At 43.3% G+C, this 27,979-nt stretch overlaps 2 long non-coding RNA genes across 2 annotated transcripts; both read right to left on the bottom strand.

Annotated features, from left to right (window-relative positions):
• Positions 1–2,870: 2,870 nt before the first annotated feature.
• Positions 2,871–25,207, bottom strand: LOC118507449. The gene is made up of 2 exons (XR_004905638.1): positions 24,210–25,207; positions 2,871–3,941 (listed from the first exon to the last, which is right to left on the bottom strand). It is a non-coding gene; the product is annotated as an uncharacterized LOC118507449 (long non-coding RNA).
• LOC118507450 lies at positions 18,238–19,524 on the bottom strand. The gene is made up of 2 exons (XR_004905639.1): positions 19,493–19,524; positions 18,238–19,368 (listed from the first exon to the last, which is right to left on the bottom strand). It is a non-coding gene; the product is annotated as an uncharacterized LOC118507450 (long non-coding RNA).
• Positions 25,208–27,979: the final 2,772 nt, after the last annotated feature.

Genomic DNA, 27,979 nt, shown 5'->3' with positions numbered 1-27,979 from the left:
GGGAAGTTCGGTGTTGACACTGCCAAAAAAAGAAGAAACCTCCATATGACTTCGGTTGGTGCGTTCCGGTTTTTGTTTTGTTGCTCTTCCACGATCCACATGTCCCGGCTGAGTTCGCCTACTTTTTCCTCTGACAACTCCAAACAGGGGGCTCGCTCTACCTCCCAAAAACAAAAACTCACCCCCTTTGCTTGATTGGATGATCCCTTCTTCGAGCTTCTTGAAAAGGAAGCGAAAAAAAAACAACACACACACACTCGCATCTTCTCGCTCGTTGTGACCCTTTCTACAGAAACTTTCTTTCTAAGCGGTTCACCATTAACCTCAGCACAGCCAGCATGGCCAGGCGGGCAAGGCACCACCAACAACAACAAAAAAATGGCCCGAGGCCCTCGGGGGCTGTTTTCTTTGCACCGTCGGAGCTGAAGTTTCCACCCCAACTCAACTGCTCACCCCCTCCCCACCCCCCCCCCCTTTTTGGGTGAAGGTGATTGAACCCTTGTGCAATCGTACGCTTGCAAATGGAGTCAACTTGTTTTCTCTCGCTTCTCTCTCCATATATTCATCTTTGGTGCCTTCTTTCGCTTTAAAATCGTTTCCACCCCCAATAACAAAGCACTCGTGAGGGGTGGGTTTGGGGTGTTTAACTTAACGGGGAGACTGAGGAGGGGGGGGGGTGGTAGAAAAGGAGAATGGGAGAGAGGGAGGGCAAGCTATAATAATAATAAAACAACGCATCCACCCCAAAATGACATGCACGGTCTTCTAAAGTCTCCAAGAGTCGCCCGAACGCCACAATGCAATCTGAAGTCAGCGAAGAAATCTCCCTCGACGCACGCACACCTTCACACATCAAATCAATATCTTGAGGCAACGCTCCCTCACCCACTTTCTTTACCTTCCCCCCCCACCCTTGGTGGTGCTCAATCTTTTGTTTGAGTTTATAATATTTTTAATTTATTTCACTTACGTCTCGCAAACGACCGATTCCATGTGGGCGTTCACAGTTTTGCATGTTAAATCGGCGCTGTCATACGGGTTGCCTTTTTGTTCCATTGGCTCGACACACGCTTTGGGTTGACACCCGGACACACCAAGGGGGGAAATAAACATGAAAGTTGACCATTGAACTTCATCATGATTAGGTTCAAAAATTGTGCTGATGATGATGTACCGTTCGATGCAAGACGCTCCTTGTATCCTGGTCACGTCACCAAGCGTTTATTTGGCATAGGGTGTGCAATTTTGCCGAAGCATGTCCAAACATTTACCAAATTGCTCTGCACAAATCCGAATCTAACGAACCCTTTGCCCCGCTTCTTTCGATGCAACATGTACCCGGCACAATTCGGAAGTTCCAGCCACATGGACGGCAGATAAGCTATCCTCCGGGCTTCAGGTGGTGAGGATTTACCATTTAATTGGTTCCGTTTTCACCGTTTTCAATGTAAGCCGGTAAGGGTCATGCCGAGCAACACTATCGATTGATTGAACGGGGTGTCAGTTTAAGCTGCCGGATTTGGGAGTTGAGCATTTGAATAGTTTTCTCGCACGGTAGGGAATGGCGCCCTATTCACCATTAAAACCCATTTTGGCCACATCACAAATGGAGCTCCTGCGAGCGACTTACGTGCCCAAACAGAGTGGCAGGGCAGGATTACGTCAGTTTTCATTTCGATTATAGCAAAAGCGGGAAGGAAGGATGGATTAGAAAAATGTAAATCGCTCCATTCGAACGCATTGCGAGAGTGCCCTACAGTTGACAGCTGTTTGACAGCTCGTTTGACAGTTTGCACTGCTGACGTTTCCGAAACCGTAGTAGGCGAAACAGTTTTAGCAAATTAAACCAAAGAAAGAGCTTCATTTGCATCTTTTCAAAAGTAAATTAGAATAATTTTATAGCTTCAACAAAGCATCCCACACGTACCGGGGTACCCTTCCATTAGTCTAATAATCCTTGCCGATCCGATCAAATAAACAAACGAACCCGGCACACCAGCTGCACCGTACTAAAAATCCCGATTTTCATTTACCCGAGAAAAAGGATTGTGTTTCCTTTGTTTTTCCATTTTCCCTCCCGAAACCGTACAACCAATACAATCAATGTCAATTAATCAAGTATTCCCGGCGGGTGGCTCTTAGAGCTTAGTGTGTGTGTTTCTTCCGTCGCCTTGCCGTTCCTGGTTTTACGATTGTTGCAATCCGCGCTCTATTAACCGTGACTGGAAGGACTCATCAGCGTGTGTTTTCGGGTCTAGCTGGTGGGGTTTCCTTTTTTTTTTTGGAGGATTGTGGAAAATGGGTTGGCGGAAATAAATTCAATTCAGTCTACAATCTCCAATCATCCCGATTGCGATTCAAACCCCCCGACAAAGGGAAAATACGAGCACCCACACTTTTGGGGGGCACGAACCCTTTTTCCTATTTTTTCTTGTCTTTCCGATGAGCGGAGAGATCCGGTGGATCAAGGATGTACGACTTTCACTCGCTTTTCTATATCTTTGTTTTATTTTTTTTTCTTACGTCTTTGTCGCAAGCGGGGTTGTAAGGACGATTTAGGAAATAAAAAATCGAAGGGCAAAAAAAAAGAAGGTTAGTTTAGTTTCAGTTTATGGTCACCCGGTCCGGTCCAGTATCGCAAACTGGGGAAAACAAAGGACAATTTAATTTTCTACTTGCCACATTTAGAGTTTTCTTCCTGCGGGCGGATTCACTGTTTTATTCTAGTATCTCTCTCTCTTTCTATCTCTCTTTTGTTGCCGGAGTTTAGATGCCCTTGTATTTCTATTTTTCTTCCTCTGCACTTGTTTCGTTTTAATACACAACAAGGACAAGTGAGTGTTTTTCTCTTCTTTGTTTTAATTTTTTTCCTTTACGTTTTTGTTTTACTGATTGCTTTTTTTGGTCCTGCTTTTGTTTCTGTTGCTGTTGTATTTATTTGTTTTCCTTCTTCCAGGTTTTCATCGACCCAGGACACCCCGTGGGTAAAGGTTTTCATGTTCATTTTCTTATTTTTTTTAAACGTTGAATTGTGTCCATTATGGCCAGTGGTCGTTGAGAGACAGTTTAATATCGAATCAGCTTGTTTTGGGTTCAGAAACAAAGTGAAATCAGGACCGAAATAAGGACGGGATGCGGGTAAGTTCGTAAACAACCCTTACCCGTCCCCATCCCCGCCCTCTCACTTCCTCTCTCTCCCTCTGTCCCTCATCCAGGACACGCTCTTGTAGGGCTTCCTTACTACGCACAAGGAGTCCACACAGCAACACCATCCCAGCGCACAGGACCTGCAACCGGTGGGAATTAAAAGCTTCAAGAGAACTGGTTACGGGAAGATGTTAGGGACACGACAAGAAACAGGACAAAGAAACCAAATTAAAAAAGTAGAAATTCCTTCCTCAAATCAAACTTTTTTTTTTGTCCTACCTTTAAACAGTGAGAGAAGGAAAAGAGTTTGATGCATCCCTAAGGTCTCCCAGCGTTTAAGATGGCGTAAGGGATCCTGAGTTTGAAGAAGTTTGTTAAAAATCAAATGATCTTGTTGAAGACCAACAAAAGTGTAAAACCTGTCCAAAGAAGGGTAAGTTGAAGAGTGAAGAAGAAGGCGTCTCTATCTCTCGCTCAGCAGCAAGGGACACACAAAAACACACTCGACAAGGACGAAATGCCAACGACGGGGGAATAACTTACCGTCCCGGATGGAACACCTTCGTCGACGCGGAAAGGTACGAAAGTGAAGATATCAATTAATTTTTCCTTACTACAACCATCAGCAGCAGCCAGCAGCAAATCCTTCTAGCGTTCCTTGTTGTTGTCCTTCGCTATTACCTCTAGAATTGTCCTTTGGTGTCTGTCGTGTTTTTTGGCTCTCTAGGCTATCTTGCCAGCTTCAATCCCGATACGATCGCTCCGATCCAGCCTAAAGGTTGGCTTAATAAAATCTAAAAAAAAAAGGGAAAAGACAAAACCTGCCAAAAAAGGATGTTCGTTGATAACAGCTCATTTGTCACGCTTCTGGACAACGGAGCCACGAGCAAAAAAAAATAAGGAGAGACAACCTAGCTACCTGAGACTACTGCACTGGCTGCCTGGTGTTTTGGCACCGTTGTGTCCTTCTTCCTAATGAAATTTATACGCATTATGTCTAACCCTCTTGTAAACCGAAACACAAACACACACACACACAACAAACCAGACTGGTAGATGATTTATTAAGTTATCGAAGGTTCGGTCCGATTCTATCTCCCTGTCTCCCTGTCTTTTCTAAGTGGAAGAAAAATTGCAAATTTTCCACTCACGGACAATGCTAGCAGTGTTGCAACAGTGTACAGGGAGCAAATTTTTCATTCCCTTATCCGACACTTAACGATTGGGATGGAGTACATTATCGTTTAACCATTTCAAATGCAGTTCCAGTGAGTGATTATTCTTCTCGCAGATAAAAGCATTTTAAGTGAAAATAATGCAGCCCAATTTCGAGTGGATGCTTTGACATCATTTTTTGTTAGAGTGGTGGACAAAAGGGGCTTTCTTAGAGGGAGTTAGATCAGTTGAAGGAGTTTGAAATCATTATTAAGAGAGCCTAGAAATTGGGTGAAACGTATACATAAAATTGTACAAATGTAGGAAAAAGGGTTTAATAATCTAGAAAAACTACACAAGACAAGATTTCAGTAAACGGGATTTTTAAAGTACAATAGACATGTTCAGGGGCGGTCTGGTGGCAGAGCAGATAGCGGCACCGGTCTCCACTTGACAAAACAGAGTTTCAAATCCCATCCAGACCGTCAGACTGGCAGGACTGACTAGTCGGCTACAGATAAACCCAAATCACTGAAAGCCAGAAATGGCAAGCCCAAGACTTCTCGAGGTTTTAGAGCCACGTAAGAAGAGGAATGGGACAAGTTCAATGAGATGTAGGTTTGTTCCGGCATACAATTGACTTTTTCAAAGAGTTGTGCTACAGCTCCAAATAATCAATAGCTCAAGAGTCTTCCATGAACAAAAAACGGACCAGAAACACAGTGGTGGGCCTAGATGTATCGAAGGTCCCGAAAGGAAATCCAGTTATCTATTGAAGTGTTGTCATGTGGGTCTGGACTAAAACAAACAAGCACAGTTATTTGGACAGTACAAACATGAATTTTTCTGCGTGCAATGTTCTCCAAGCAGCCCAGCAATGACACAGCCCGTGATCGACGAAGTCAACATCGAGCTCTAAAGCGTTCGGCGAATCCCACCTCGCAACACCAGGAGTGACTCCACTGTTTACGAGATTGTACCCGCCGACTACTCCCGAGCCCAACGCCAACATAGGCGACCCCGCTGTACCAATGCTGGACTGTCTTGGAGCACACTGGTACAGACGAAAAAAGCCAGCCTCCTTTTTACGGTAGTATGAAAATCGCTCTCGGATGATATAGCTCCGTCAACGCATCACTCGTGGCACTACAAAAATACTTACAACAAAGACAACACTACGAATAACATAAAAGGAATGGCGGATATTTGATTGGATGGATAATGGAGAAGCGCAATCAAAGGATGAGACCGTTGTCTCTGGCGAATCGGTAGATGAGCCTCAAGTATGCGAGGTCGCCAACACTTCCCTTATTTCTATGCCCGGTCGTCTGCCGATGCCCTCGACTGCGCCCAACAAGGAGGGTCTTGCGGTTTCAAACTCCACGCAGGACCACAGAAGGTGATCCACATCGTGAAATCCATCACCGCAGCCACACACCTTCGTCCGAGCCAGAGTTATATGCGTATGAATGCCCGATCCACAGAGAGCCCACCGAACCAAGGCCGGGTCGCAGGGACACTTGCGGAGAGATCGAGAAAAGGAATCGCCAGAGATCGTCCGCCCCCACATGCTCTGCCAGCGAGACAGGAAAAGTTGCTGTGGTAGGCGAAGAAACTCTCGGGCCGAGATTGGACTCTGAATGATTAAATGGCCAATTTTGTAAAGTTCTACTCTTAGCGCTTATTATTCCCAATTTTCTATTTATTCCCAATTTTCTAAAGACTTTTACTTGGGCTATAACGTAAAGTTTTTATTTTTTAAATATTTTTTACTATTTCATAAAATTCCTAAAAAATATGACAATCCATCTTTCAAATCAAATCAACCATACCAACTATCTTCGCACACCATTACACCACCGATTACCGAACGGAGGAAAAACCTTCTTCAACAGTATTGTACGTTCGTGTGTTTTTATCATAACTACACACGCCATTCCATTCCGCCTTCTCTGCTCCGAAAAACAAAAAAAAGGCCAGTTTTCCACCCGAGATAGGGGTTTGTTGTTTCCCGCGTGTCCTTTCATATTCGTCAAACGGTGGCCACTGTAGTCGATTGCGTGTAGCCTTCCATTACTTTTGATAGCACACGGTTCATTGCACACCTTTAAGATAGCCCCACACAAACACACACACGCGGACGGCGTATTACATCCCCGTAACCATGTCCATGTCCGTCGTCGTCGAATCCTTGGCAAATGGTTTTTCCACATTCCTGTAACGGTTCCAGTGCAGCACGAAAGCGGCATTTCCCAGTTCCGTTTCCTTAAACCAGGATCGCAGTGAAATTAGTGTGGTGGAAAATTGCACCAAAGGGAGAGAGAGAGAGAGGGGGGGGGGGGAGAGGGAGCGAGAGAGAGAGTGAGACACCATCGGAAAGCTTTCCAATTTTCCTTTGAATTGAAACCGGTTCGATTTTCGGTAACGCTTTCGGATTTTCCTTGGCGCGAGCTTCAAACACTTCCGGCCCGTGGATCGGGGTGAAAGGTGAAGGAAAACTCAACTCCCGTGGAACGAGGAAAATAAAAAAGGCAAAAACTTTCCTGCCCATGTTACGCTGCTACCGTTGATCCTTAAACATGTTTTTCGTGTTTTCGATTTGATTGTTTTGATATGTCACTGGTGGAAAACGGATGGAAACCGTTCTCTCTCCTTCTTTCTCTCTCTCTCTCTCTCGTTCTTTTCGTTCGGTCCCCAAAACTTGCCCGGTTTTTTCCCATTTGCCCATTTGACCCGTACCCGAATTTCTTACCGGAAAACCATTCCGAAAAACCAACCCAACCAGCCAGCCGGATATGGATCCGGCTCCGTTCTGAGTCCTGCGGCGCTGCCTTTTTTTTTCTCTCTCTCTCGGCGTGTTTTTCACCGTCCGTTTTTACATGAAATAACGCTTAGCGCGGGTTAAGGGGGGGTTTTCTGAGAGGATGGGGCGACCGGCCGGGTTGAAACGGTATAAACAGGTATTGTTAAACTTTATCTACCCAACACGCTAGCCACAATTTTCCTCATCCCCCCGCCGGGTTGGATTGAGATTGGAAGAGGAAAGAAAAACAGATCGCTCGAGGTCGACCGAGTTTTCCGTATCGAGTTTTGCCATCGTGGCGAGCTGTGGGTTCCCCACAGCTGTGGGAAGGTGACAGAAAAGGACACGCACCTTCAAGACCACACACATACAAGAAAAACGGAGGCTAAAACTCGTCTTCCTTTATGTCCCTTTGATACCGTTTTTCTTTTCTTTTTTTTTTCGTTGGGTTGCCTCTTTCACTTTTCTCGGTAAAAGGTAAACGATCGGAAAAGTCGTTTTCCGTAGCAAAGTAGTCGTGAGATAATCGTGCGTGCTGGAAGCCGAGATAAAGCGAGTTACAATGTAACACACCCAACAAGTGTAGAAGCAGCAAACAAAAAGGCACGTACACACACACACGTGTGCCCTCACGTAGGGAAAAACTTCAAATCGATATCATCAAACTTGTGCGCACGTGGAGGAAGTTGGGTTTCGAAATAAACTCGAACCGGTTCCGCGGCCGGCCGCCTGCTCGCGCCCGGTACATCCTGGCCGAAAGTGTGGAAATCGCGCACGCCGGTTGCATTATCCGCTCGGATGCGGAATAAGATTCAAAGTTAAGGAAACACTGGTAGAATAGGATGAAGAAAAAAAAAACAAAAGAAAGCAATAGGAAGAACGAAAAAAAAACCTTCCCTTCTCACACACACACTCAACGGCGGAAGTGAAAACAGCAGTGCAAACTGGAAAGAAAAACAAACGAAACTTCTAAATTGATTTTCCGCTGTTTTAAGGGAAACATGGTTAAACTTTTCTTACTGAATTGTGTGCCGTTTGAGCGTGTGTGTGTGTTTTGCTGTGTTGATTTGCTTCTCGTGTGTACGTTAAACGATTTTAAAATCATTTCTTCCGTTAAACTCCTAGTTTTAGGGAAAGTTTTAAATAACTTGTTTTAAAAGTAAATCGTTTACTGCTTTGCTGCCCTCTCACATTGTTAAAAAAAACTTTCGAAATTACTTTGTGACAAGTTAATTCTGTAATGAGCTTTTTTCATTTTAATATGAATGCCACTCAATCATTAGCTCATCTTTTTGTTTTACTTTCGTTACATTAGTTTGAAGCAAAGTAAGAATAAAATAGTTTTTATAAATAAATTTTATGCTTTTTTAATTAATTTGTTATCGTCATTATATGCTGCAATGACAATACAGCGTGAAGCCGAGAACAATAAATAAATTTTAAAAAATACGCTTTTTATCAAATAATTTAAATTTTAACTTTTACTTTTATTCTACCATTTATTTCATTTGTTTTTTTACAGGGTTTTTCAGTTGATAAGGCAAAAGTATCCATTTTTATTGTACGCTCCTTCGATGAAATGGCAAACAAATCTTGTTGATATGGAAACGGCTACAAAGGCAGGAGATATCAAATACCTTTTATTGTGATGTCCTCAGAGGATATTGTCAAAGTAGCCGTTGATATTTCACGCACTTACCCGACCGCTGAAAGGACGCGTACAACATCAATGGCTACTATGAGAATATCATCTGATTTGAAAAGGCATTTGATTTCCCTATCATCTAATCTGATCTTTTATCTCACTCACACAACTTAATCAACGACTTTCATCGTTTCTTTTTATTTTCCAACTATCATTTTTATCTTTTACTTGTTCATACTTATAAGTCTAAGAAAGTCTTAAGGCTAGAGTGAATTACGATTTGTCAAACTCTCGTACTTATTCCAAAATATATAACGTTTGTCATTCGACACGTATAAAAACGAAATTTTTCGTTTGTAAAAATATATTCTGGTTTGAAGCATCATTTTGACTGAGCTTCTCCTGATTTAAAAACAAAAATATTTTTCTTATTTCCTCTATAATTTAATTATTTTATTATTATTTAGCACTTCCTTGCTCGCATTTAAAACTTAAACAAAGGAGTCTTCTGGAGGTCTGGTGACCGAGGCGACAGCGGCGCCGGTATTCACACGGCAGGATCGTGATTTAAATCCCATTCGGACTGCGTCCCCGTACACAAAGCTCACAACCTTGCTATGGGTAAAATCAAGTCACAGAAAGCCAGAAATGTGAGGTTGAAGTGTCCCCGAAGAAGAAGAAGATATTTTTTTCCTTTTCTGTTTTCTTTTGTTTGTTCTCTTTTCGATGCTGCTCTGATCTATGTATTTTGTTCACTCCTGTTTAATTCCAATTTTTCCGTTTCTAAATATTGCTTTAGATGTTTTGATGACTCTTTTCCTGTTTTACTCCTCAATACTCCTTTTTATCGATTTAGTTCAAAATTCCTTAATTTTCTTTTATTTTTGCGATCGGTTTAATTTTCTTGTTCTCTCATTTCTTAATTATTTATGTTCATAGTTATGAACTTACTAATTCTCTAGGGGATTCGCTGTCTTTTGTATGTTATTTTCTATTTAGTTTTCTATATTTTACACATTTGTTTTTTAAGATAGAACGTTTATTTGTCGAATTTTTTATTCTGTTTTCAGCCTAACGCTCACCTCTAACGTTTTATAATCTAATATTTCTCTTAATCTACATTTCATTATCCATTGGATGAAAATCGTTTTCCCAACCAGCACCTTCACCGGCTCAATTCACCATCGGCCCGGTTTTTCCTAGAACCCAAGCTTATCTGTTACCATTGTTCATTGAACCCCTGGCTCAACTCCCCCCGCCCCCCAAAACACAAAACCCGACACATCCAACATCCAATTGCTTCCACCGCAATCGCCAAACCCATATCGCTCCACCAAACTCCATCGTGCCGGTTTGTTGTTGTGGTTCTGTGGAGGCAATCACCACCACCAGCAGGGGAAGGCCCAAAATCATTCGGTCCGCCCAAAATAAAATACCGAAACACGGGAGCCCAACACACGGGAGCCACAACATTGCAGTGGATATTAATTTTCGATATACCCCCCCAATCCCCCTCCCAGAAAACAGCGAACAAATAATCACCTATTCCGGATCCGGCAGCTTGGCTTGCCACGGCTTGGCAAACAACGGCCGGCATGGCAAATGGCAGTTAAAAAGCGATACCGGCAGACCTTATCATCCAGCTTTTCGGGGAAAACCCCTTTCGTCCGCACTACGAAGTAAAGCAAGGTAAGGACGAATGGGAAATAATGACTCACTTGCACTCTTGGGGATGGGGAATTAAATCGTTTTCTCACGTGCACCTCACCTTGGTTCACCTTGTAACCTTCGAGGCGAACCCCAGATCGGCAGATGGCACGTGGAAGGCTCCAGGTTTGTTTGGTTGGTTGGCTTTGTTTTGGGTGGTGGGTTGAGCTAAACCGTGGATAGACGATGAATAGTTTGCTGTCATGAAAGCGCCATTGCTGTCCTGTTAGGACAGGCCCATACCGGGCGGAATGGAAGGATTGAGGACTATCATCAAATGTTCATTTCCTTCCCCGAATTTGGTAAAAATATTGAACGCGGAAGCGGAAAGACAAAATAGAGAAATCACCTCCCACCAGCCATGCCGCCTAAAGGACTAAAAGGCTTCGCTGGTGGGAGGATATATTAGGGCTCCATCTCTCCTCCTTCCTTTCGTGGTGAAAAGCTTTCTTCTCGGAAGTAATAAATATATTATGCCGCAGGTCAATGCGTGACCGGTTCCTGCGTGTGGTTCCCATTTCGTTTTCACCCAAAACCCGGAGTTCAAAAAAAAGGGGTAGTTCTGTGTATATTTTGTAGGCTCTGGAACCACGGAACCCCTACGATTTTTTTTAAGCGGCTTGATGTGCCCCGGAACGCAACTGGTACGTCCATCCGTGTGGTACATCATTTCAAGCCTCATTGGGCCTCATCGAACGCAGCCCAAAAAAAAAACAAGACAGAAAATGACCTCCAGCTTTTTCGTGGGCAATTCGTGTTTCGTTCCCCATTTAGCCGTAAGTCATAACACTTGCCTCTTTTCAATTTCAGCCCCGAGCTCGCGAATGAATGGCTGCCACAACTGCCACGCCGCACGAAAGGAAATCAATCGACATTATCGTACGCAGCGGGTTTCGATTCTCGGTGTAATAAAGTTTTCCTTATGCGTCCCTCGCAGGATGCAGGAGTTGGGCGCTTTTTATTCTTCCATCTGCCAATATCACCAACATCATCATCATCATCATCATTATCTATAAACAAATGAGAAGAATATTAACTCAGAAAAAGGAACAGGGGGCGATATTCTTAGGCCAGGTGTTCTAATTTCTTCTTTGATAGGAAAATGAAGATACTAAATGGGGAAAAAGGGTTCTCAAGTTGAAAGCTTGCCTGCATTTATCGACTCCATACACGCATCTTTGAAGTCGATTGAAGAATTTTAAAAAAGTATAGAAAAATCAATCAATCAGAATGAATATATCAAAAAGTAACTTTTTCGCAATAATTATTTTAAGGTTGTAAGATAAAAACTTAAAGAAGTATCTTTTCATTTGAATAAATGTTTTAGTATTTTATCTTTTTGTTTCTCTTACCCTTTTAAACTTTTTTTCATCTCTTACTTTTTAAACTTTTAGGGTTATGTCTTCCCATTTTTCATAAATAGTTTATAGCTTTTATTACTCACTATCCTTTTCTCGTTCTGTTTGTATTTTTTAAGCTTCTTCTCCATAATATACACGTTTTGTTTGTAAATCCTTCTGTCTTCTAGATGATTTTTAGGCTTCATTTGCATTTTCGAATGTGAAAAACTAACTTAACTCTGGAAAACTAACTTACTCTGATTGTTTATTCAAAGAGATTTGTTATCTATTCATGTGTTTAAACCAATAATCGTTTTGGTTTATTTTTATTTTCGGAATTTCACATGTATTATTTCATACTTTTTTATTTTTATTTATTTCTCTTGCTTATTTTTTTATGGTTGTTGTTTGTGGTTTCTTCATTTCTCATCTTTTTTTCCACTTGTCATAATTTGATTTTTTATATGTTGTTGAAATTGTTAGATATTGGTTTGTTTATTTTTTCTTCTTTTGTTTGATCTTCTTACTTTTTTTATATATTTGCTTAGCTAAGCCGATTTAGGGCGATCCGATGGCACAGGCGATAACGGCGCCGGGCTTCACACGGCAGGACCGGAGTTCAAATCCCATCCTGACCGCCTCTCCCGTACGCAGGGCTGACAACTTTGCAACGGACAAAACTAATCCACAGAAATCCAGAAATGTGGCAGGCCGAGACCTGTCGAAGTTGTAGTGCCATGTAAGAAGAAGAAGAAGCTTAAGCCTATTATTACTTTATTTCTGTTTATTAGCCATTTCTGCTTTAATTTTTCACTAATGACACTTCGGAGAGTTTTATTTAATATCAAATTTGTGTTATCTTCGTCGTGTACAACATTTGTTCCTGAAATTCAACAATTTCGCAGTAGCTTTCATTGTTTGACATTGTATTTTAAACCTTTTCGCTTTTATTTTGCCGCCAGAGCTGTTTTTATTTTCTATTTCTGGGCTTACATTAATTTTGCTCTATAGCTATTTTTATTTTATTTAAAGTTTTCGAAATTATAAAATCATTTCTGTTGTTTTACCGTTTCTTTAGTTTTTTCATGCTTGAACAGCGTTTCACTGAGCTTTTCTTCTATTTTCCCCATACTAAATACCGTGTTGCAGTTACCATACATTTTATGCGACATCATAATCTAGCTAGACCGACTACTCGCCATCCCTTTCCCGCGTATTCAACCCCTAAATCGCTGATGAGCAAAAACCCGTTCAATGTTTATAGTTCCCTTACCAAACACCCAACGCAAAAAAAACGCAATGAGAAATAAAAGAAAATCATAAAATACACACCACCAGAACTGACAACGCAAAGCGGTCCTGGTAGGCTTTGAGGGAGATAATAACCGAGGCGAAAAAGAAAACCCCTTTTATTCGAAATATTTTCACCTAAAAACAACCGTTTTATCCGCATTGTACGAACCGGCCGGGCCCGACGCTAAGCCTGCCGGGTGGTGTGGCGATACCTAATTGACTGCGCCTCGATAATACCAAACGACCGCAGCAAAGGGCAGCATAAATCAACCCGTTCCCGTATTCCTGTGCCCCGGAAGCACACGACAGGAAGATGGTTTTATTAATCCTCTAGCAAAAAAAAAAAACGGAAAACGAAACACACAAAACTGAAAACTGAGGGAACTGAGGCACCCAAGGACATCAACTCCAACACACAGGGGCACACAGTTTAACCCCTTTGGCCGTACACGCTCGTACTGGTGGTCCCCGTGTACAACACCCTGTGTTTTTTTTTTGCAGCCGGCTTTTACTTTCCCGACCACCCGTTTTCTTCCACTTCCGGCCACACTTCAAAATGCACTCGGAACCGAACCGATCCCGCGTTCGTTCCGGATATTCCGGGATTCGTAGTGTGCAGGCAGCAACGGGACCAAATTTGTACGGGGTCGATAATGATCGCACAAATGAAGTTGACTTTTATTGCGTAATCCTTTACGTTCGGGTTTGTCCGATGAGCGGAGAAAAGGGGTAAAAATACGTAAAGGGATGAAGGGGAGCGTGAAACGCGAGGGAGGACACCTCACAGATGTAACGTTTGATTACAATGCTTTCTCTTCATATTTTATTTAGTGTTTTTTTGTTATTTTTATGTTCGGTTTTATGGTATGCTGGTTGATTAAAAACAAATTTATTTCAGGATTTTTCAGAAGGATGTTCTTGTTTTCAACGACAGTACGGATGTTCTGTCATAGATTCTACAGCAGCTTTCAAAAGCAGATGACATTGTAATCGTAGCAGATCTTAAAACCACAACAAATGTCTGCCAAAGAGAAAGTTTGCAATTGTTTGTAATCACTATCTACTCATTTTGACATCTCAAATTCATAAAAAGTGCAACTGTCAATTTGATTCTAGATTTGTCAAACTCTGATGATTGGACATTAAAATTTTTAAGAAATGTGACAATTCGTTATCCCATTGACATTTGAAGAGTCCGCAAACGTTTATCGGCTGACAAACGTGAGATTCTAAAATCTGATTAAAATAGTGATTAAGTTTCTAGCAAGCAACAATCAACAAGAAAAAAAGATTCGTTCCTTTGCTTGATTAGAGTAAGTAATATTAACGCAAGCGAGATCTTGCTTTAAGAATGAAATGTCAATTACTTCTTATTCTTCTAGAGGCTGTATCCTTCTATGATTTTAGTAGGATCACAGTCAGAGGCTGTCAACTACTTAAACGGCTGTTTTTGACATTGCTGTTGACATGTCGCGTTTGACATATTAGCTGATTGATTTGACATTACAAACGACCATATTGACATATGGCAGTGCTCAGTCGTATACACCTAGACGTAAAAACTTTATATGAACTTACCTCAACCGTCAAATCCCATACAAAGTTTGTATGACTAGTCGTAAACGACTGAGCAGTGACTCCAGCCTTAATCAACTGAAAACCCTGTACCTTGAACATAGCAAAATTTCGGGGTTCAGCTTCTCGAACTTATTTTCACTCTGAGTTTGCTGTATTTATCGCATTTATATTGCATTTTGGAAAAGTTCTCCTTCGATCAACGTTTTTAACAAAGTTACTTCCCACTTCACTGTATCATTTTTGTGACTCTAAATGTATCCCTATATTTTACTATTTTAATCAAAAAATCTATCTTTTAATCAATCAACTTTATTCTTTTCTTTCCAATCATTGACTTTCTTCTTTTATAATTTTTCATCATATGATTTTATTCTCTTTTTCCTTCCTCTATTAATCAAAAAGTGGTTTTATACACAAAAAACTCTTCAACCTTCTTTGATTGATTTCTTACTTTCCAGGGAAAAAAAAGAAGCAGCACCAAAGCACCACATCAAAGAGCCTTCATTCATTAACATGGATTACCATGCTCGCCCTCTTTCTACCAGCACGAAGTAATTATACCCTCCAAAGGAGAACAGTCTTGAAACGTTTTCTTCCTTAAGCATTACGGTTTTTTTTTTATAATTTACACATTTAGTATTCTCAAGAATGTTGCAGTTAATAAAATTCTCATCAAGAAATTTTTCCCTGTGAGGGAGCTTAAACGTCAGTGGGGAGCGCAAGAGAAACCAGTTTAATTTATCTCAACCTGAACAAAGAACTCTACAGCTCTTCCTTTCTCAGCTGACAAAAGATTATGGCCAAGCAAGCTGATGTGACGACTTCAATCAGAATCCAATCAATCCATCCGTACCAGTCACACACAACCTTAAGAAAACCCATCCTACCATTTAAAGGGCGAAGAGAGTTGGAAGAATTTCGTTGGCTAATGCTTTAGTTCCTCTGACCGAAGCGCCTCGACAACTTGTGTGGCTCTGGTGGTTCTTTCTGTAGGCGTACGTTTGCTCTTCACTTCCGCGTTCGGGACGGCCGTGTTCAAGCAATAGGATGAATCACACATGCTCGTCAAGATGCAAACGAACACAAAGTGTTTGCAGCCGACAAACAGGAAAGGAAGCATCGGTGCATCGCATCGCAGAACATGGAACCACGGTGGTGCAGCCAGTGAGCGTCCGATAAAGAAGGGTAATAATGAGCCGAAGCAGGTATGCCCATATGCCACCATTTGTGCCCTCCCCGTTTGAGCGCGGGTGATCTTCGAGCACCTTACGCATGTATGGCATGCCTTTGTCTTGGGAAGGTGCCTTGGGAAAGAACAGGAAAGAGAACATGCGTAACATGCTAATGCCGCTGCAATCAGTCTCTTGGGGAGTTCCGTGTGCGCTAATGGGCCACAAGAAGTGATTACGAGGCAACCACTCACCTCCACTCACCTCTGTACACACCCGCCCGTTCTTTACCTCGGATACCCACCATACCCAGCGCTCAAGGTTACTTCCGTTCCAACGTTACGGTTCCGAACGCTGAATCGGCAGGGTGGAAGCCGGCTGCTTCTGGGAATCAGAACAAGCAGTTTTCTAGGTGAAGCGATTGTAGACACACACACACAGGCCTCACACAAAAAAAAATCACAGCCCACAGGGTATTAGCTTCAACCCACCCCAGCAGGAACCAGCGCTGTAACAATCAGCTGAGTAGCGGCCGAGTTGCTATGCTGGTTGGAAAGGAAAAATCGAAAATGGAAGCACTAGTTTTTGTGCCTATTTATTTGTTTACTGCTCCAAACACACATACTGGTATGATTGCGAATCAGAAAACTAAAATGGGTTTCCGCTGCAATTATGGCTCTGGGTGAACTGAACAAAAAGAAATCGGACAGACAGCAGACAGACACACATTCTGCTGCGTTTATCAATCACACACGCACGTATGAAATTTCGTGGAATTCCTCACACACCAAGTTGGCGAAAGAGAAGAGTTGAGAACAAAAAAGTGAAGAGCCTATGGCTGGAAGCATTACTGTGCACTTTAGTTGTTTTTTTGGGTGGGGGTTTCAGTAGTGCCTTCTGAAGTAAGTACAAATTAGAAGCATTTTAGGGTGGGCAGAAAAAAAACTATCGTCGGGTGAGAAATTTAGCTCCGTACGCACTTTAATGTAATTTTGCGGAACAGTAGCTACAAGTAATTGTTTCATTCGCTAGAAGTAATCGTTCTAAGGCCAAGATGATTTTGATGATTGATGATGAACGAAAAAATAAGCTCACGTATGGTGTTTCTAATGGCTAGCTCTCTCTCACTCTCTCTAAAATCTCTTCTTGAAACATAAAATTCTTATTAGAATGTAAGTGTCAGAAAAATAATACTTTTGCTTGCATTTTTTTCAATAGTATGACGACTCTGCACCCTTTTATCAACTTAGCATGTCTAATGACATGGCTAATAGCAAATTTAACTTCTTCTTCTTCTCCTTCTTCTTCTTCTCCTTCTTCTTCTTCTCCTTCTTCTTCTTCTTCTTCTTTGGCCTAACGACCTCTTAGTTCATGTCAGCCATTCCTTCAAAACATGACAGTTATGACAGTTATCCTTCAAAACAGTCAGAAAACACACGGTTTGATAGATGCTAGTCGGGAAGACAGTGTTGATTAAAAGTACGATTATTTATTAATCGTAACAGCTATTACGGACGCCGTAATGTCATATTTTCGATAAATAATAAACAGAAAAGAAGTGATACTTTCTACTAAAAATTAGAAGTAAGCATATTGCTTCAGCAAAAATGCTTTATTGCCCGTACGAAAGGTGTTACTGTGCCAAACACTCTGCCAGGGTCCTGTACTCCCATACTCTTAACTCCCCAAGAAAAATAATCGTGGAACAGATCAATCGCTAATCTCTGAACTATGGGATAGTTTTTACAAAAAACCCAATAAAATTTATGTTAAAAAATTTATTTTCATTTTTTATTACAAATTTTTTTCTGTTTTTTTTCTTTTATTCAAAAAATTATCATACAATAACAAATCTATAAAGAAAAGATTATTATTATTTATTAAGCATTATGGTCCGATGCCGTATTGTCCAAATAAAAGATTAAATGAGGTAAAATTGTTTTCATAATTCCTTACGACGACTCTATGCCATATTTTCAACACACCTTGGGCTTATATTTTACCAATAATCCCGGCTAGAAATTATTTTATTGGTAAAATTTCATAGCTCTGTATAAGACAAACCTTCAGAAAATAAGCTTATCATCGCTGTCATCTCTTTTGGCTCCCACAAGATCTTGACCTACAATTTTTGGCTTCTTTGTCTTGACTTGTTCATAACTCGTAGCTATTATTGGCAGTCATGTGTAAGCGAGGATGATTCTGGATTTGATACCGGTATTTTTGCACTAGAAATCGGCTTCCCTTCAACTGCATCATCAAGACCAATTATTTGTATATAATTTCTCATCTTCGAATCTAATGGAAATCAAACAATGACAATGACCACTCATCTAGTTAAACCAATTTAAAATTTTCACTATCAAAAAGCCTTCTAAACTATCCATTTATCCAATCGCATACTGTTTGTTAAGCAAATCCATTTATTTCCATTAAAAGAACGTCCGTCAAACATGCGTCACTCAGTTAAAAATTAGAACACAGTGCTCCACTGCTCCTCACCACACTCCTCCATTTCCAGAGCATTAGGGAAGAAATTGTGAACAAATGTTTCCGACGCCAGATAAAAATGCAACATTTGTTTCACTGATGCAGTGTGGCTTCTACCCATCTTCGTGCCTCCCCGCCGAACCCTCTAAACTCAAAATTAGTCTCGATCTGGGGTTGACTTTTGTTACATTTCTCCTCACTAAATTTCCAAACGTCTTTCACGTTTCTTCACGAACACCGCCCCTACCGACCTCATATTGACGTACACTTAGTTTCCCACGCAGAGGGGGAAAAAAAGGCCTACAAAAACGCATCCAGCACAGCTCGGATGCGGGAATGGATGGCACCGAGAGCAGAGAACACACTGATCGCCTGACACACTATTAGAGCCAGTCAACAAATAGTCAACAACTTTTCTTTCCTTCACATCCACATTCAGTGGCGCATCAGCGTGTGTACTAGTGAGTGTATCAATTAAATTAAAATGTTTCACACATATCTTTCGGAGTCGGAGTCTGGGTCGAAAAATCTCATCAACAGCAAAAGCCCCGCTAAGGGGCCAGAGACAGTGCCTTCGTCACATTCCGGCACACAGCTGTAGCGTGACGCGGTCCATAAATTAGTAGCTTATGATGGCTATGCGGGAGACACTCCGAAAACCCGACCACCACCGTATGCAGGCAGCGGGAGAAAGATGCATTTCTTGAAGTTCGTAATTCGTCAAGGGCTGTGGACGAATGCGCGACATATGGGAAAGGTTTCCGTTCCAGCTCCGAGTGGAGGATGTCCTAATGAGAACCATACCCCGGCGGTCGAAACTTTGGAACGGAAGAAAGCAGAACCGTGCCCTAATGCGAAGTACATCCGCCTTTCTTTCCGGCCAACTGTTACGTGTTACGGCGGCGACATCTTTCGGCATCCTCCGGGCAAAAAGGATTAATGCGGGGCACCCTTGGGTTTACAAGGTTTTACAGTCGCTCTGCAGATGTTGAGCTGCACAGTGATTGATCGCATGTAGGAGGACCGTACGCTGGGGGTCACCTGGTTTGGCCGAAACCGTTCGACGTGTCCGTGTAAAATCGTTATCATTTTCTGGTCATTTCACCGATTTGTAAGAAAATAAGATTACCAAACCCCCGTCCATGGGTTTTGTTTTCCGACCTACCTGTCGTACCGTGGTGACACTTTTCACTCTTCATGCTCCTGTCCTGCCGAAAGAAAGGCGGACGACCGCCGTACACGGCCACGTTCGTATCGATTTGTACACCTCGTCCCGGTTTTTTCTTTTTGGCAACATTTGTTACAGTTCATAAATCATTCCACGTTTGACGTGACCGGCGTGACGTGACACAGGATACGAGGCTTGTCCGATCAGGCAGCAAAAAAGCGGGTCGTTGGCCCAAAAGTTGTTCCGGGTGCGGACGTTCCTGGCAGAGTTTTCGTGGAGAGAGGAAATAAAAACATATCTAGTATATTGGACCATATCATGATGTGTTTGTTTAAGGAGACCCGAACACCCGAAGCATCGGGTGGACTCTTCCGCTTTGGCCAGGGCAGGAAAAGATCGCAAAAACACCTAAAACAATAATGCACCTGCTGTAGTGTAGAGTAGAGGGCTGCAGAGAACCAAATGTTTCTAGCTGGCCTACATTCGGGCTCCAATCACATTCTGTTGGTCACCGGTTTGCTGTCCGGACAACAGCCGATAATGACAGCCATAAATCAAACGAGCTTCTCCGGATGTTTTTTTTTATTCTCCCTTTGCTCCGTATCACGAGGTGTTAACTTGGAACTGTTTCCATTGACCTGGCCTGGTTGGTTATGTTCCAGCTCAGAGCTCCCTGCTTTGAAACACGTGCAATTTATGATTCCCTCTCGATGGTTGGCTGCCACTTCCACTTGTTCCTAAGGTCAGTTCCTTCCGACCCTCGGTACACTGCTCGACGTCGACGAGTCCTCGGGATTTAAAGGTTGTCTTTTTCAAGGCTCGGGACACCGATCCCCGCTTTAGCCTATTATTCCAATTTCTTATCGATGTTTTGTGTTGCTTGGTGTGTCAAAGATGTTGATCCTTGCTTTTTCTGGTGCTCTTTCCCGATACCTCCTTTTCCCAGACTTTGCTGTAGAGATTCCCGCTCCCTGTCTGTGGCCCTATGCATGTCCGTCTGCCTTCGCTCTCTGCTTGTGGTTATTGCTGGCTTTCTTTTTTCTGTCTTCCCTGTGTTAAGAGAATGTTCCCTGTTGCCAAGCGCACCGAGCAAACTGCCACAGCCAGATAAACAAATACACGAAAGAAATCTCTGGATGCACTTTTGCTAGCCGGAATGTGGAAGATTCCATCAACATCCCTCCCAGACAGAACCTTCGCTGGGCCGAAGCGAGACACCAAGAGAACACAGAGAGAGAGAGAGAAAAAAAAGGTACAACAATTCTTACCTTGGGATGGGTAAGAAAGCGACCCAGGCTAGCCCACCGGAACGGGGTCCCATTAAGAAAGGGACAACGCACGAAAGCAATTCATATTGCCTCACCGCAAAGTACCTGCCCATAATTTTATTATTTGTTTATTTTAACGTCTCCTAGCCGGAATCTTCGGAATCTCCCAGGACCCAGACAAGCAGCGGGATGTTATGCATCCCGCCGGGCGCATCCCCCGGGAACTGAAATCTCACCACTATCAGGATACGGATGCAGGCGGATATCGTATAGCGCGCTATCGGTTCACTGTCTCCATGGCATCTCCTTGAAGATGCTCAAGTGAAACCATTGACGCCATACTATCCGCGTACACATGCTGCATGTGTGAGCGGCTCCAGGAACGCTTCCTTACGGTGCGCAACTTGAAGCCTCTGTGCAGGAAATTGGCTACGCTGTATCCGGCCCTCGGCGTATGTCGCGCGGCGACGCAGACAACCGTCGGAGGTTTATTATTTCAAGCGTAGTTACCCCGGTAGACGGTGGCTATTTATGGGTCTCGCATGATGTACACAACTATGGCACGAGGGAGCCTGCTGCCGGCAAAGGAGACAGCGTGCAGAGATGGGATGAAGAGAGACACACGCATAAAGTGGATTCTAGAAGATGCATGTAATGTCCATCTAATGTTTCAAAGATGTGCAAGTTAAAGTTCTTAAAATAATTCTAAAGAAACTTCGACAGTAAGCTATGCGGACGTGGACAAAAATAACTTTTCCAGGGTTATCTGGGATAGCTAATCAATCTGTCAAAGCTATCATAGGAGCAAACTAGCACCAATTAAGTACAAGCTACAGTAAAATACTTACTACAGTCCTTAACAGAACTGTACGCACCTGACTTAGAATAAAAAGGCGTTAGAAGAGTTAGCTAAAAGCTGTGTAGCGTAATAAAATGTTATTTCCTGCATAGATGATGCACCCACATATAAAGGATTAAGACAGAAACAAAATAGAATGAGTTCATTGAAGGACATAGGGCTCCGATAGTTTCATAGACTCCGAGCAATTTGAGGACAAGGACACGTAAGCTTCAAATAATATGATAAAAATACCATTTTGTTTAAGGTTAATTAAGTAATATTAGTCATAGACCGACTTGTGGAGCGATTTTCCTGAGGTTGAAGATTGGTTGAACAAAAAGCAATTTAGAAAACATTGATGAGAAATTGAAACTAAGCCCAAATGTTTACTGCTGTGCTATTCATGCGATCCGGCGACTGAGGCGACAGCGGCGCCAGTTTTCACACGGCACAGGACTGGGGTTCAAATCCCATGCAAACCAGACCGTCTCCCCTACGTGTAAAATCAAGTCACAGAAAGCCAGAAATGGCAGGCCCAAGACCTTTCAAGGTTTTGGATAGTGCCAAGGAAGAACACGAAGTTCTTTTCACAGTCTATTTGAGTCACCAAAGATGTTGAAAAAATTATCAAAGTTTCGTCATAAAACAGGCCAAGTCTGCACAGCTTGATATATGAGTATCGTTCACTTTGTTAGATCGAAGGCCAAGCGTTCGACGAATCTAATGTTTCAACAGTTGGAAAAGAATATTGTAATAAATATTTTTAAAACTCCAGCAAATAATAGGCATGTAATATGGAGGGAATTACACTGCATTATTCTACAATTATCTTAACATAAAAGGTGTACCTGACTCCATTCCTTACGCAAAGTATATGTTCAAATCGATCACTTGTGATCTAACACGAACCTCCAAATCTCTCTAATTAAATCTGTTCAAAACTTTGCTGTAAATATCGTTTGGAAAATCCCTATGTTGTCCAGTAGCCCGCTCGCCATACTATGCCCACTTTGTAAAGACCGTTGGATCTTGTTTACTCGACCTCCAAAAAAAAACAAGAACACGCATCTCTTTAGGTAGCACAAACAAAACTGTTTCTAACCGTCCAGCAACAGAAATACCTCCCCAATTAGTCAACAGCAGTGCTAGACACCCGTTCACCCTGAAATTGTTCACCATTAATTGCACAAGTGTGTGGCAGCCCAAAGGGGGTGGGGATTTTAGTTCGTCATCCCAGATAACGGTCTGATTAAGTGTCAAGGAGTATACGAAAATTTCATCATCATCATCATCGCCATCGTCGTCTATCGACCTGAATTCTGAGCTGCATCAAGCAACAACCCCTTGGAAACTTGGTTGCTCCGGATAGTAACACACAACATATGCGCGCGTAGGATCTTCTTCCACTTCCACCATATTGGGCTTGCGCCTTTTTATTTCTAGCTTCCCCCAGACGAGATGTTGTGCACGAATGATTCAGAGATCGAAAGCAAACTACACGGTGGTGTGGCTCGCGTTGCGTTGGTCCGATGCGCTTAGCAACAGAACAGTGTGGCCCGTAACAGAACACGTTTAATCAGGAGAGGCGTTCGTGCCCGATTTTTCGTAGAATGCTGCCTGTCATACGATTAATCAGTGCCTTTGGAAACGTTTGGGAATTACGCAAGCAAGAGGAAGAACAAAACGTCGAACGCAGTGGAAGCGTCAGTTAAAAGATAACATTACGCATCAAGAAAGTGCAGGGTTTATCAGACAGCGATTTTTCTAGTGTAATGAGTAATACATAAATTTGCGTAGAAATTCTCTTTCGAGAGCTTCATCACAATCAAACACTACGAAAAGGTAAATTGATTTTAAATTGCTCATGACATCATCCGAAAAGTGGATCATTTCGCGCATCATATTGCTCAATATTGAGATATAGAGATGACTAACGTGACTTTATAGTAAAAAAATGCTTTTATATCTCTTCTTAAGTGTGTAGTCATCGTTGCGTACGAGTTATCACCACTCACCTATCATTCAACGGTTCTCTTCTCCATGGACTCACGCGGAACGGGCCATTTAATTGGGCACTAGCTATTATAACAGCAGCAGTTATAGGCAAATTGCGTATGGGGCAAAAAGAAACCCCGCTGGAAGAAACACTAAAAAAGCGCATCCCTTTTCCCTGCGCCACACGAAACACATGTAAAACAGGACTTGCAGTGCGGTTGTCTGTCTCAGCTGTCTTTCCGCTCACGGTTCGATCAGCTGCTCCGGAACCCGTAGTCAACGGTTTTCCCTCGGGATGGAACGACCAGCCCAGGGAAGATAAACTCGTTGCGTTCTACTGCAGCAGCATTAAAAAATAAGGAATCATTTACATATCAAATGATGATGATGATGATGCAATCGAAACGGTCCGGTTCGGTCCAATAAATTCGGACATGTTGTTGCCGGTGAGACGGACCCAGGGCCAGTGAAAGGCGCGTGGTTGGAAATTCGAATTCTAGAGGTTTTTTTTATCGTTACCACCAAACCAACCACCGGAGATGAAAAATGATATCATGGCCGCATGGGGTTGCTGTTGGAGTGAAACAAATTAAAACAAAAAACAGCTTACCTTCTTAGCTCTGGCTCACTCTTGCCCGGTGCTCATTCTCGATGCGTCTACCTTACCTCGGCACCAGAACACTGGAAGGTCAAGGAAGGTTTCTCATCGTCACAAAACCCGTCATCACCTTTTCTGCCTGGCCTGGCTCGCTTGTTTACGGGTACCTCAATAGACGCGGTGCGTCCACTCACGTAGTCCAACCAACGTTGCCTGTGTGTAGGAGCAACATATACACGGGGCAGCAAGAAAAAACAGAAACCAAAATCGCGCAAACTACACCACGATTACTTGCGCCTGATAATGAGCCACAAGCCTTATCGCCGGCCGCACTCGCGGAGGCACGACCCTGTACGCTTGTGTCTGTGCTCGCGTACGCGTAACTTTAGCCGGGCCAATTTGGTGTGCGAAAACCGCGACCTACTAATACACACACAAAACCGCTGCTGCACGCATCATTGCCTACTGTGATGTGACTAATGCCGGGTTTTTTTTTTCTTGCCCCCTAATCAGCACTCACCTAGCACCAGGTCGTCTGACAGTTTTTCAAACGGTTGGTTTTGTTCCTACTGCACGCTGCTTACCAACCCGTTTTGACATTAACGGCTATTAATAGAGCGGTTCGAGTTTCGTTTCCCGTCATCGGTCACCACTCTCTGATTAGATGGTTGTTTCTTCAGTGTTTTTTTTTTTTTGTGTTTTTTCGAACAACCTGTTGTTGTTGTTCCTCTTCCTGATGTGTAGCCCGCGATATCGGGCTACTATCAGCAATGAAACAAATAGCTTACGTAGCTCCGCTATCAATTTGCTTCACTTGGGTTCGAATTTTTTTCAAGGTCGGAGGTTGACTCAACCTAAGAAAACGGTAACAGCAGCAAGGTACTACTACCACGCGGTACACGCGCTTCTAGAGCGTTCCCTTCCCTTGTAACTCCTGCGATCGGCCACCGACCGGTGGTCGGTACATGAACGTGCGCGTGCTCTCGTGACACAAGCCATGGCCCTAGAAGGCAGGTTGGGAAGGGTGCCGGTTCCTTGCGGTTTCTGTGGACCACTGTTGCTAGGTGAGGTCACACAAACTCCCGAGCAACCTTGCTGCAAAGCCACGTGGTTGGCGTGCCCTGGTACCAAAGTCCCAGTGACATTGCATCAGAAAATTGATGGCCACGGTTTCTATTAACAACAGCACCAGATGTATTCGTGAGGTTCTTAGGAAAAAATAAAATAGGAATTACCCACCTGCACATGCATGATGCAATCCGGAAAGCTACTTTCACTACGTTCTGGTGGACGATTATTTCCGCTCCTGATTGACAGAACACGCCTAGCGAATGGTGGGACGCGCGTGTGAGTTGTTCTGCTTTTTTTTTTCGTACACAGCTGCCAATTAAACAAATAGCATAGCGCTCCGTCATATCAACATCCGACCTCCGTCTCGCTGGGTGCAGCTGATGCAACTCGCGAAATTCCGGATGACGAAAGGCGAAGGTTATTTTCGAGCGACTTATCAACAAACACACACCACCTTGTCGATGGCGGATGACGTTACAGCAAAACAAAACTATTAAATCGTCCATCGCATGGTCGCAGAGCAATCGGATGAGGGGAGGGCAGCAAAACAACAAGGTGGCTTTTTTTAACCAACACAACAAAAGGCTGTTGATGAGCTCTGTAACGCTTTTTAATGTGGTAATTATGATTAATTATTAAATCTAGAAGTTACTGTCAAAGTGCACTACTTATGTGACACTAGTACCTAATCGATTGACGAGCACTGAGATAACGAGCGGCAGCGAGACCACCACCAGCAATGACACGTAACCCCGATCGGACGAGATTAACGTTGTTTTCGGCCACGCTATATTTGTGCCAAACACCGTACGAGACCTATTTTGACGACACATAGGGCAGACGATGGACTTGTTTGTCCGCCGGCAGACGTCTAGCTGCCACCGACAACATCACCGTCATCATCCTCGGATGATGCGAATTGCTGATTCGAATACGATGCTGATAACGAGCTCCAGGGGCGGGGGAAAAGGAAAGCAATTTCTACGAATTTTAATGACCCTACTAAAAACTCAACAGACACATGCAGTACACATTCGTGCGGCACTACCAAGCGGAAATGGCCGTTTACAGCATTACTACAACTTCTGCGCTCGACGCACTGCAATTCTCTTTTTTTCCCTGATGTACTTCGCTCCCAGCGGCTCATCGTTTCGGCAATAACAATTCCTTGAGCAAAGTAAGACCACCCGTCCAAGACTGATTAACCATTCGGGTGGCGCGTTCCATTTCGTTCCTGGCCTTCACGAGCTCCATCACATCCAAAAAGTACATCAGCAGAAGTCCGTCGTTACTTACTTGCTAGTAACAACTTTGCCGAGGAAGAGAGCCCCATTAAAGTCATGTCAAAATATCTTCTTCAGTTTTTGTCGCTGTCATCGGCACCCATTATCGTTCGGCAGTTTGGCCCGGCTTCCGGTTCGGTCGCCGCCAGTCAATTGCAGTTCATGCAGGAAGGCGGGCCCCGCGAGAGTAGCACACTCTCTGACCTGTCAAAAACTGAACCTCCGGCCAAACTGACAGCGAGCAAGTGCTGCTGCCTACACAACGGTCCAGATTACGTCGCGTTTGTGGAGAGTTTTTGGCAGTTTTAAAACCCACTGTCACTATGTGTACCGCCACCGTATCCCTGGGCCAGATTGTGAGACGACAAAACTTTCCGATTTTCTTCAGGAAAAACAGTTTGGAAGGTACTGAGAGCTTCTCGCCCTCCCCATCGCTTCTATGCTGGCCTCGTTCGTTCTCTGTTGCGCTGGATGTAACTCAAACAAACGAAGAAGAGGGCCCGCGAGATGAAGTTTAATGTTCAATTGTTTTGCGATTCCGAGGCCTGCTTCCTTCCACATCTATGCCTTCCACCGGTTTGAAGGGCCAAACCGGTTCGTGACTTCCCTTTCTCTGTCTCCCTTCTTCTTCTAGTGGGGGGGGCATAATCATCGTCATCATCAGCTGATGATGGAACGGATTTCTTCCAACGGCGCAACGTCTTCGTGGCTCGCCGGTTTTATGCTGCGATTCGATGTGCCAAGCGAACAGCATAAAATGTTAGTGAGTTCCATCTCCCTCTCCCTCTCTCGCTCTCCCCACCCACACACACTCACACCCCTCCTTATGTTTTACGTTTTGAGATTGTTTAATTTAATTTTCCTCCACTCCGAACCGATTGTATATACAGAGTTTTCTATTCACCCAGTTCTTCCCGCTTGCGTATCACATCGGTCCCGTCTCGCAGCAGCATCACGGCACAGCTCTTTCTCACTTCCTCTCGCGCACATCACCCATAAACCCGTTTGCCGGCCGGTTGTTGAAGAGTTGATCTTACACCAAAAACCCGCAGCGTTTCTGGATGATATCTCGAGCTTCAAGTTTTTCTTCGCCCAGTGCCCGTTTCCCGATTCCGTGCCAGACCTCGGCAGCAGCATTGAAGGCAAACGAAAAATTGACGGCCAGCTTCTTCGCTTCCCCGCATCGTGATGGTAATAATGATGATCATCATCATCTTCATCATAATCTCGTTTTCCAATGCTGGTACGTCTTCGGCGCCCGCTTTGCCGGTGTGCCCTTGGAAGAAGGGCACTATTTCTTCTTGCCACACCCACGATCAGATCTGCTTTACACTTTACTTTTCGCCCATCCTTTACCAATTTTCCAACAGGCGAAGGTGGATGCACGGTCTGTTCGATACCTTTGTTCTTCACCTCTCATCTCAAGGC

This window comes from Anopheles stephensi, chromosome 2, assembly GCF_013141755.1.
Source record: "Anopheles stephensi strain Indian chromosome 2, UCI_ANSTEP_V1.0, whole genome shotgun sequence".
Taxonomy (NCBI): domain Eukaryota; kingdom Metazoa; phylum Arthropoda; class Insecta; order Diptera; family Culicidae; genus Anopheles; species Anopheles stephensi.
Note: the sequence above shows the minus strand (reverse complement) of the source record. Positions and strands in the feature narration are given on the sequence as shown.